This window comes from Gopherus evgoodei, chromosome 7, assembly GCF_007399415.2.
Source record: "Gopherus evgoodei ecotype Sinaloan lineage chromosome 7, rGopEvg1_v1.p, whole genome shotgun sequence".
Lineage (NCBI taxonomy): Eukaryota > Metazoa > Chordata > Testudines > Testudinidae > Gopherus > Gopherus evgoodei.
In genome coordinates, this window is record NC_044328.1 from 106766318 (window position 1) to 106778387 (window position 12070).

The following is a 12070-nucleotide window of genomic DNA, read 5'->3' on the forward strand; positions in this document are numbered from 1 at the left end:
GTAACTGGGCCTGCAGGATCTTTACTGCTGTGCTGGTGCTCAGGGAGGGGCTTATACTTTGCTGTGAATGTGGCAAGATCCAAGCTCCTCCTGATCCCTGGAGATTAGTGGGCATGGCTGTGGATTGAGGGAGACAATGCTGCCCTGGAGTTGCCTATTCTTATGCTCAGTGCAGCCCACAATCAGCTTTAGATACTGCTGGGCGACAAGCCGTCCAGCTCTAGTCTGGTCAAGTACATAAGGACATTTTAATTAATAAAAAAAGGATCAGGTTCAAGGGACTTAATTAACCTCCTCTGGTGAAATGATGGCTACATGAAAGCACCAGCCTGCTGCGGGTCTTGGAAAATTCCTTTCAGTTCATCTAGTCTGTTCCATGCCTTGGCCAATGCAGGATTCCAAAGCTCTGCATCCACTAAGTCAGGGGCAGTGTAGTGCTGGCCTGGGCTGCAATGTTGGGCTTTTCAGCCAGCAGCTAAGATCCTAGCTGCTTGTTCCAGTTGAACGGTGCTGGACAGGTTTCTAGGCCCTCCCTCAGGCTAGGAGATGAGAGTCCAGAAGCCATGCTTTATTGGTTGAATTGTGAACCACTGGGTACCATGTCAGGGGCTGCATTTGGCTGCTGTAACAGATTGGGTGTGTAAAGGGGATGACTTAGCTGTCAAAGTCACTCCAATTATATAAACTAAAGCAGCGCCTGTGCTTACAGGTGAGTGCCGTCAAAACGAACACTGGCAGCTGGTTGCCTTTCCCTGTGAACAGAAACAAGAGATGCTGGAACACTGGGACTGGGTGTCGCAATGCTTGGCTGCAGAGAGATATCTTGGATCCTCTTCCAGTTTCACCGGTAAGCAATAGGAGTGATGGGAATAAGAATGTCTCTGGAATAGCTCAAGGCCTGGCCGAGAAAGTGGCAGAAGAGGAGGAGACTGATGCTAGCAGGGTAGGAGTCAACTATGGTCCTGAAATTGGTACCTCACTGAATGCAGCTCCATTGATAGAATATCCATCCATACAAGCTCTACAGCTGCCTTCACCATACGTAGCCTAAATTATTGTTGTCATCCAGATCCACCTTCCTAGCGCCATGTGAGCCAGCCTTCTGATTCATTCCTGTTCTTGGCATCACAGTCAAGTATCCTTCACCCTCCTCTCCATCAAGCCCCCTCTTCTCCTCTCTATCCTCTTTCCCATTGCTCCCCACATATCAACCTCCTTTCTCATTTGCCTCCTATTCCCTGTTCCTATACCACATCCTCCCTCAATGTTCTGACCTTTCCCCATCCTCCTCCTTTCGCATTGCACAGCATCATAGAAGGTATACAGAAAAGATGCCTGGTCAGTTTGTCCCGCAGACCAACCCTCTGCAAGTTCAGGGCATGGTCCACCCCCACCCCACCCCCCGAGACCATATCAGGCATAGCAATGACTGTGTGTGTGATCCAGAAAGGTCCATAGTAGAGATGTGTTACATGTACCATTGTCCCCATTACCCTTCTTCTGCTATGACTAACCCAATGAAGCATGTCCAGTCCTTGGAATTTCACAGGTTATGTGTTAGCTGATTGCTCCAGTACCATTTTCCAAATGGTCTCTGCTGTGGTTTTGTTGCATGTCTCCTGAGGGTCTGTTTGCTGGCTGGAGTAGCTGTGTCAGGTGGGAACATTGCTAACTCTCCCACCAGCCTTGGCCACCTGGATTGTGGTACAGTAAGTACTTTCCTAGCAGCTTCCCTGGCTTCAAGTCTGGCTACTCAGGGAGTTTTACTGAGTTCCTCTTTGCTGTGCTCTTGACAGTGGTCTGTGCTGGTGACACTATGGCCCATAGGAACTGGAACCCACCCAGAGTTGCTATTTTGGGTGGTGGCTTGCTCAGAAGTGTCACATCAGGAAGTATTAACACTTCCTGTTTACTGGCTTCCCTCAACTCTTCAACAAAGTATGCACAGGCCCGGACGGGACTCAGGTGTGTGAACCCCTCTGTCATTTCTCAGCATCATGGTCTGAGCTGGTTGAATAAACCATCCACCTCTGCTTTGCTATGAGAAATCATTTGTGCTGGATGGGTCCAGCATGCAATTGGTGATGCCACCGGGCACATTCAGGGCAGCAGTACCAGGACAGCCTGTGTAACTCAGCCAAGATTAAAGAGATTCTGAACAGCTCAGGCCTGGATCTCTTTGCCTGCTGGTTGCTTTCTCTTCCTGCCCTTTCTCTTCCTAGCAGCTCTCATGAAGAGGGACCAGGCTCTTGGCTTGCGTGCTGGCTGCCTCTTTCAATTGTCCCCTGCTGCTTCCTGGCTGCATATGCAACGCTCTCTGTCACTCTCTCGAGGCTTTAGTATGTAGTATGGGTCAGCCTGAAGCCAAAACTGGGCCAGGAGGAGGCTTCTGTGAATCACCACAGACTATGTAGAGAGACAGGAAATACAGTCACTTACTTTTCCCAGAAATTTAGTTCCATTTTGATCATGAGTCACAGGCCGATTGCAAGGTGATGCATGCACAGTGTGAAGGTGCTTGCCTGGGACATGTTCTGGAGCTGCTATTCTCATTTGTAGGGGCATAGGGCTTCTGTGTTTGGATCCTGTTATTTCATCCATAGTGTAGTATTTGCATGAGCTGTAAAGATGACAACCCTGATTCTTGCTTACTGAGTGCAGGAATCAGAGGGCAGAGAGTGGTGGGAAAGGTGACTCGAAGCCCCTCCTGCTCTCTGGGATGGAGCCAAGGGCTAAGAGGAGACTAAACAGAGAAAGGTCTGAAACAAGGGACTCAGGCAGTTCAAGTCTTTGTCATCTTCCTGCCTCCCACCTGGGCATCATGCCTGATGTCTCCAGCCTGTTGGCTGCCAAGGAAAGGTCTGGTGGCTGCAGGGGGCTGTTGATTCCTGCCTGCAGTTTCAGCTGCTGGGTGAAGCATAAGGCAGCAGACTCAGCCTCGTCTCTCCTTCCTCTTCCAGGAGGCTGTGGCCCCAGGGAGACTGACCCATTAGTGGGGATGTCTGTGTCTGACGTGTTCTCACAGCCCAACCTGGCTTCTCTAGATTTATTCTCTGTCCAGATTTGGCAGCCACAGCTTGGCAACCTCCTCATCAGCCAGAAGAGTGTGGGAGGCTAACCAAGCTGACTTGCTGAGCTGTAACGTGGTCTAGTGGTTAGGGCAGGGGAGTGGGAGACAGAAGCTTGTTGGTTCTAGCCCAATTTGTGCTGAACAATACAGTGTTTAATGCCATAGAAAATCCTATACATAAATCAGTTGACCTGGGGCAAGTCACTCAGCTTCTCAGTGTCCCCAGCAGTAAAGTGGGGGCCAGGATACTTACCTGCCCCCCTGTGTGGAGAACACATTCATTAATAGCTATACAGTGCTCTATAGGAGCTTAACTTTGCTGTTGACCTATACCCAGCTCCCCTTCCCCCAATGTGGACAGAGGAAATTGCTTATAGCCCTGTGATGTGTATTTGATCCATGGGAAATGACTGATCATCCTCATCCCTGGATCTGGTGACAGCAGCTAGTGTCTCTGGAAGAATCTAACAGAGGAATAGAGTTCCCTTTGCCCATCACTGAAATGCAGCAGTGTCTGGGGTGGAATAAGATACCTGGTCAATAGCAAACAGGACCACAGTACAGCCATGTGAGACAGGAAGTAAAGGAACCTGCAGGGGCACTCTAGGTTGGCTGATTGTTATTTCCTGAGGTGGTTTGGTTTGCCCAGGACACTGGAGCTAGCACCTGATTGTCACAAACAGTGCAAGGGGCTCGTCTTGCCTCCACACTGGGGTCAGGAATGACTCAATGGGAAAAACACCCACTGCTGAATCACTAACATCATTCCCTGAGGCGATTGGCTGCTCCCTGGGGGACTTCATTCCGAGGGCTGACCAGGCCTTCTCCTGCTTAGCAGGTGGGTTAGCAACACACGGTGGGGTGGCTGCAGCAGGCAGGAATGGGCTGATATGCTGCAAAGGATGGGAGTGAAGAAGAGGCAGCTGCAATCCTCTGCACTACCTGAGCTGCTTTGGCTCCCACCGGACCCTGCTGCACTGTGCTCCCAGGGGAAGGAAAGGAGCTGGCCTTAGATGAGTCAGGGCTCTTTCATGTTATTCAAACATCCACTGGGGTTATTTTGAACAGCTGACGTCATAACCAGAGAGGAAAAACAGACAATTAGGTCTCATACAATGAGAGCAAAGTATTTCCTCCTGCGCTGAGCGGGAGCATCACAGCAGGGCGAAGCCATGAGGTCCTCAGTCCACGAGGAGCTCTGTGTGTCTCTGCGCTCTGTGGGAAAATGTACAGGAATCTGCTGAGTCAGCCTAGATGAAGCCCCAGATTGGACTAGCTGGGGTGGGGATGGCCGGGAGCTGCCATCCACAGCTCCTGACTCTCCCACTCCAGAGAGACAGCTCCTTTCCCTGCCCCCTCACTTCCCACCAGGGCCTGAGGTGAGAGCCTTGGCCTGCTGCCATGATCTCTGTCCCACAGGCCGGGGTGTGGTGGGTTTGCGATGCACAGCAATGTGCCTGCCAGAGCTATTGAATAGCAGGCACGGCGGTTGCTTGCGTGTTAGTCTCTGAGGGGCAGGTTTCACTCTCTGTCATCCTGACACAAACTCCTCCTGCCGCTCGCTGGAGGACGTGGATTTCAGGCTGGGCTGGGAGAGTTTGTGTGAGGAGATGGCGCTGTGTGCTTTGGTAACTGGCAAACTGGAGCCACCAGATCACGTGGCTTCCTCTGACACCTGCCTCTGCTCCACCGGAAGAGCAGACTCCTCAGTACAGCCAGTTTAGGAGGACTCGTCTATTAATTATTATTACCTATTATTTATGGGATACTTTACAGCCATTAGTGCCTTGACTTTTAGACCATACAGTGGAATTTGCACGTGCAGTGACCACATGGCCATGTGCAGCCACGGTATGTTAGAGTGGATTTTTTGGTTGCAGTAATGTTCACACCCCGTTCCAAAAAGTGGAGCCTAACTTCTGTCTTCTCAAAACACTAGCATTCCAGTGGCAGGGTCCCCATGAGCCGGGCCCCTCGCCGCTCCTTTGGCACCTGGGTACAAGCCCCCATGGTTTGAAGGCAGAAGTGCCGCCACTGCAGAGATGTACCCTACAGTGAGCAGCTGATGGGGAAGGTGTCATCCCTGGAGCTGGAATGGTGCGGGGAGCAGGTGCATTTTTAGCAGGAGTTTGGAGGGGGAAAGGACCTAGTGAGTGTGCAGTTCTTTGCAGAATGGGGGCAGCACCCAAGAAGGTGTGAAGCTGGGTATGAGGGAGGCAGACAAAGAGCCAGGGGGAAGTGGTGTTAAATGGATTTAACCCTTCAAATGCTACCCAATTTCCTGGACACTGGAGCAGAGTCTGCATGGGAGTTTGCTGCAGGGGGCTGGCGAGTGCTCTTTCCCAGACTTGGGATACACAGAAACCAGCAGCTACGAGGGAGAAGTCTGGCCACTTGCTTGGGAATGCAGGGCTGGTGCACTGGGAAGAGAGTGGGGCTTGTCCCTGGGGCTAGGGAGATAACAGGAGGGGTTGGCAGCTGCATCCACTGGGATCCAGCAAGGATAAGGAGGTGTTAGTACCATTTATATAAGGTGCTGGTGAGACCCCATCTGGAATATTGTGTGCAGTTCTGGTGTCCCATGTTCAAGAAGGATGAATTCAAACTGGAACAGGTCCAGAGACGGGCTACTAGGATGATCCGAGGAATGGAAAACCTGGCTTATGAAAGGAGACTCAAAGAGCTTGGCTTGTTTAGCCTGGCCAAAAGAAGGCTGCGGGGGGATATGCTTGCTCTATATAAATATATCAGAGGGGTTAACGTTAGGGAGGGAGAGGAATTATTTAAGTTTAGTACTAATGTAGGCACGAGGACGAATGGGTACAAACTGGATATTAGGAAGTTTAGACTTGAAATTAGATGAAGGTTTCTAACCATTAGGGGAGTGAAGTTCTGGAACAGCCTTCCGAGGGAAGTAGTGGGGGCAAAAGACTTATCTGGCTTTAAGACTAAGCTTGATAAGTATATGGAGGGGATGTTATGATAGGATAGTTTAATTTGGGCAACTGATCTTGGATTATCACCAGATAAGTCTGCTCAATGGTCTGCGGGGAGATGTTGGATGGGATGGGAACTGAGTTACTGCAGAGAATTCCTTCTTGGGTGCTGGCTGGTGAGTCTTGCCCACATGCTCAGGGTTTAGCTGATCGCCATATTTGGGGTCGGGAAGGAATTTTCCACCAGGGCGGATTGGCAGGGGCCCTGGAGGTTTTTCGCCTTCCCCTGCAGCGTGGGGCATGGGTCGCTTGCTGGTGGATTCTCTGCAGCTTGAGGTCTTCAAACCAATTTTGAGAATTTCAATAACTCAGTCCTGGGTTAGGGGTTGTTATAAAAGTGGACGGGTAGGGTTCTGTGGCCTGCCTTGTGCAGGAGGTCAGACTAGATGATCATATTGGTCCCTTCTGACCTATGAGTCTATGAGTCATTTATCCGTCTATGGCACGCCAAGGGTTATAGACCTTGCCAGAGTGGTTTCTGCACAGGTAGTTGCTGTGGTACGTCTCCTCCTGCTCCCTCATTAGTCCTGGGGTATCTGGCTCCCCTGCATTAATCCTGAGGCCAGATTTACTGGGTTGGTTGGCTCCATTCTCTGCTCAATTCGGGCTCCTCTGATGTAGGTTCAGCCGAGAGCCCAGGTCTGTGCTATGTCTCCTCGCCTCCCCTGGCCAGATGCCAACCTCTCTGTCTCAGTGGAGGGAGCAATGCCCCTCGCTGGCTCAGCAAAGCAGCCCAATAGGCCCCTCTCCCTGCAGGCCTGCGATCTGGCAGCTCAAAGGGTCCTTTCAGGGGAGGGCAAAGATCTCCTGGCTCAGATGGAACCGGCCTCCACACCCCCAGCCTGTGCCCACAGCGGTGACGCAGGCCGAGCAGAGCCACAATGCAGGGGTTTGTATGGCACACAATGGGGAGAGACAGAGCCAAGGGACTTGCTGAGCAGAACAGGCTAGGAGTGAGCCACTGGGGAGGGGACCAGAGAGATGCTACCGAGAACATTTTGGCCTTTCGTATGGTGCCCTTCCCTCTCCCACCATTCAGTGCAGTATCCACCTCCCCTGCCCCATGCAGCAGCCCTCCGCCTACACATGTGAATGACCCCACCTCAGCGCACTGAGCACACGAATACCCTGACACCAACCTCCCTCCCCCCACTGAATGCAGCCCCCTGTCCCTGACAGACCCTTTCCACCGACCTCCCCCGGCCCGCGCAGGGCCTTGTCTGGCTCAGACAGCTCCCAGCCACAGTCCCCGTTTGGCTGTGCTCTGCAGGTTTAGTATGGACAGGCCTGAGAGTGGCTGCCTGGTGACAAGCTGCACCCAGGAAAGGCCTGTGGCAGCCGGGGCTACCCTGCTTATCTGCTAAGCTGGCTCTGGCTGGATGCCCTGAGAGAAGCCAGCCATAATCTTCACACTGCTGAGAGACCAAAAAGGTTAAATCTCTAGAGCTCGACTAGCCTGGAGACACCTGCTGCCCCACATTGGACCCCACATGCCCCTGCTTCAGGCTACCCTAGGGCTCCCGCCTATGCCTCAGTGCTCCCCAGAGATCCCACAGGCTCCCACTTCACTCCTCTCGGGACCTGATCCTCTCAGACCCTGCATTTGGGGATCCCGCAGCCCGTGACTCCTCCACATGAAAAGTGGGTATTTCCTGGCCCAGCCCTAGAGGTGGTTTTGTTTAGGGAGGTGCTGTTGGGGTGTTTGCCAGTCCCAGGCACATGCCCATGCTCAGAGCTGGGTTGGCATGTTCTCCTGAGGCTGGCATCCCCGCAGTGCTCAGAGGTGCACACGAGCTGGGCATGGTGACCCTTCCAACTCTAGCATCCTTCCGGGCATATGGACACAGTGAGGCAGCTGCAGGGAGCTTATAGATTAGAACAGAGAGAGGACAAGTAAACATCTTGCGTCCTTGGATCTGGGCTAAGAATAGGCAGCTGGGTGAAGCCACTTTCCTTGGATTGTATGGTAATGAGCGTTATGTAACCCTTCTGCCCTAAGCTGAGTCTTTGTCAGGTCTGAGCGGGATTCCAGCACAGGCAATGATATGCAGGGAGCAACAGCTGAGATCTGTAGGAGTCTTATGATCCTATTCTATTCCCAGCATGGCCTAGCCAGGTGACTGGCCAACTCAGGGGTCCTGCCCCAGGGCGGTAAATGGGTTTTATTTACCAGCATGTGTCTTTCTTACCGAAACACATTAGGCTGTAACTGCACCAACTCCTACAGACTAGTCAAGGGCAAGTGTGGGCAGAGTTTGGCTGAGAGACCCTAGGGAAGCACAATGAGGAGTGAGTTAGCTGACGTTGGTTCAGCATAGACTCAGACGGGAGCTCTGCTGCTGGCAGTCCCAGCTGCTGGGATTTTTACAGTCCCGCATTGCATTATGACAACATAAACGCCACCTGCAGTTTCACTTGGTTATGGGTGGGCTACTACTTCATTTCTCTTCCAGAACTACTGAGCATATTGTGAGGTTAAACAGCTGCAGTACCCAGAGGTGGCTGCATTTCAACGGTGGGTAAAGCAAGAAAGCTAAGGCCAGAGTTTGATCTAATTTCCTCCAGTGTAAAACCAGAGAAATACTACTGACGTGTGTGGTGAAGGGGGGCTCAGGCGCTGGCCCTCTGGGAAGATTGTGGCGTGCTTTGGGAAGTTGGCTTGATGGGGGCCTTGTGCATGTCAGCCAGTCAATAAGATTTTCTTTTCCTTTGTGTTGCCTGGTCATGATGCTTCAGGGGATGCACAGGGGGCAGGGTGCTTTGGGGCTTACTGTAAGTGTCTATTTAGCCCAGTACTTACATGGCCCCAGCGCTGTAGTAGCTGTGCACATCACAGACAGTCATGCCTCTCTCCTCACAGCACCCTGTGCAGAACAGAAGTGCTGTTATCTTTGTTTACAGATAGGGAAAGCAAGGCACAGATGGCCCATATTGTTGGAGCCCTGCTGTTTTTTTATACTCGCTCTGTAGGCATAAAAGACCTATCAATCTGCTATACGGGCCCCACTGGGATGCCCTGGCATAGACAGAGCCCCCAGTAGGTGCAGAGCCAGCATAGTCAGCTCTGTGCCTCCCCTTGCATGAGCCCTTAGCAGAGTGAGTGGGCTGAGTAGGGAGGAGTGGCAGGCCATTCCTACTACCCGGCTTTTCCCAACTGCTGGAACAGCCCATAGCATAGGGGCTCTGTCGGAAGCTAGGTGCAGGTTAGGACAAGCCCTCAGGCTGTGCTAACTTACCCTGCGGGAAAAGGGGCTTCAGCTGCCCCTGACTAGGGAAGGCACAAAAGTGGGATTAAAAACCACCTTTACTCCCCTCCTCCACATCCTGTGCTGAGCAGGGAGGACTTCAACTCAGATATCATGTGACTTGCCCAGGGTCACATGGAATTCTCAGCCAGGTCTCCTGAGCCCCAGGCCCAGACCATTCGGGGCATCAGCCCTCCTGCCACTGGGGAGTTGATGCTGTCCAAGGGAGGTGGCTGTGGTGACTGTTGCTGTCCGAGAGGTGAAGCAGTTTGCGTCAGGTAGGAATGCAATGTAGCCTGAAACACAACATCTCTGCTGATGCCACCCAGGAACCCAGCTTACAAATCACAAGATGATTTTTCTGTCTGCCGAAGCCATGAATTTCTCTGGGACTGAAAACTCCAGCTCAGTTCTTTCTGCTTCTGACGTCCCCTTTGTGGGATGAGCTGCTAACTGGGGTGCAGATGTGCAAGGCAGAGGGGATTCCAGCTTGCTGTCCCCTCATGGGATCAACTGCTGCAGGGTTAATGGGGCTAAGAATTATGTGTTAGTAGGATCAGTGGATCCAGTGGGGTAGGGCTCAGGGGTGGCTCAGAGGAGGTACACAAGCTGAGTAAGGAGCAATTTTTCCAACCTAGTCACCTCTCCGAACAATAAACCCACTGGAAGGTAGCATAGCCCACAGTGTCGAAGTCAGGACACAGAGATTTTAGTCTTGGTTCTTCCACTGACCCATCATATGACTGACAGAGGGCTAGGACCTGTTAGCTCCAACCCAGGAGTACTCAAGTGTTGGAACCTCTCTCTGAGTGGGAGGGAACTGGGTGTGGGCATGCCCTGGGCCTTGGCAGCAGTCTGAACCTCATGTGTGTCTGCAGTTCTGAGGGTGCAGAGGGGAGGGGATGCCGCACATTCCCAGGAATCTTTGATCAAAGTATTTTCCACTTCTGTCTGTTTTCCTACCTGTAAAATGGGGCTAATGCTACCCCGCTTCTGTAAAGTGCTTTGAGACCTAGAGAGAGAAAATACTATGCTAAGTATTATCATTACCAACCCATTGACTGAAGCAGGGGGTGCTTGTGGGTTTGGGGGGTGCAGAGGGGTTATTTGGGACTGAAGCAGAATGGGGGGGTATTTGTATAGGAAGCAGAGCAGGGGCATGGCTTGGGGGGCAGTGGGGGCAGCTGGGTTGGGGAAGGGGTCTTGAGATGAGGTGGCAGTGGATAGGGGTAGTGGGAATAGGAGCCAGCAGTTGCAGAGAGTCTCAGATCTGGGCAGACCTGGAGAGAGGATTGGAGTTTCCTCCCAGAGCTGACAGCAGCAAAACCATAAAGCCAAAGCACTCAGCTGCATTAACTTGTGTCCTGGGCTCATGAGGTGAGAGCAGCTCCAGCTGCTGAGGACACAGACATTGTCTGCAGCTGCTGCCTTGTTACCAAGTGACTCTCAGGAGCAGGAGAATCTGCCCAGAGCAGCTCAGCAGAAATTCAAAGCCCCTTTCTTCTGGGGGACACAAGGCTGGGAGAACCTGACTGCTTGTTTCCCATCCATTCATTCTGGCGGGGGTGGGAGACACTGACTGGAGCTGCAGGAATTTGATCCCTAGGTTGTTATTAAAAAGAGCAAAAGGCCCAGGGTCTCTGGAGCCCTGTAAGAACTTCCCCCAGCCCTGGAAATCTTCAGTGGTTCTGATTTTCTGACCATGGTGCTGGAACCACAAATTTTCTCTCTCTCTCTCTCTCTCTCTCTCTCTGAGGCTGTGTGCAAGATACTGGGACAGATTCTCCGCTGGTGTAATTCCCCTGCCGTTAGTGGGGCTGCTCCTGGGATGAATTTGGCCCATTTCTGTGTGTGGGCTGAGGAGGGGGAATCTCCTTTTCATTCATCCCACTGGACCATCTGTGTGGGAATTGGAATCATTGTATAACCTCTGGCCATTTGAAGGCTGTTCATGCCCCTGAATCTCCCAGGCACCCTTAGCTGAGCTCTCTCCTCAGGCCAGTAGCTGTGCCGAGGTACCAGATCCTTTCCTGGATGTTAATGGCTAGGGAGCCCTAATGTCCCAGGTCTCAGAACAGCTGGGACCAAGCCTGGTTGTTTTTATTTTGCAACGTGACTGTGGGAGAGGTTCCTTCCAGGCTGTTCTGTTCAAGCAGCGAGCCCAGCCCAGTGCAGATGTATTGCAGAGACTGGAGCACATAGATCCAGGGAGGGATGCAGAGAAGGAATCTCCCGGGCCAGAGGCAGCCTGCCTGGCTCATCAGTCTGTCTCTCGTGGCAAGCCTTGAGCTTCACTAGCACTTCCCTCTGCCCTGCATGACTGGCCTGTTTGCCATTCGAATAACCACATGTACAGTAGAGTGCAGTGTCGCTGCTGCCCACGTATCAGCTTTGGGCATCCAGTCTGGCCCATCAGCAGCCTGTTTCTTTCGGCACAGAGGCCTCGCCGTGTACACCCTGGTCAGTGAGGGTTTTGGGTAGAAGGTCCAGCTGGAAGAATTCCTCTGGGCTTCTTTTTCCCTTGCTGGTGGCTGGAGGGATGTGACAGGTTGTGGCAGGGCCAGTGGGAGCCAGTGCTGGCCTGACTGACTTGTCATGGAATCAATTGCTTGATGGCACTTGCTCTGTGCCTGCAGAGTGGAACCGCTCCCTCTCTGGAGCGCTCTCTGAGCTGTGGCTCAGATGGGCTTGCAGCTGAGGCCCCGGACTGGTAGTCAGGATTCCTCATTCTGGTCCCAGCTCTGTCACTGACTAGGTAC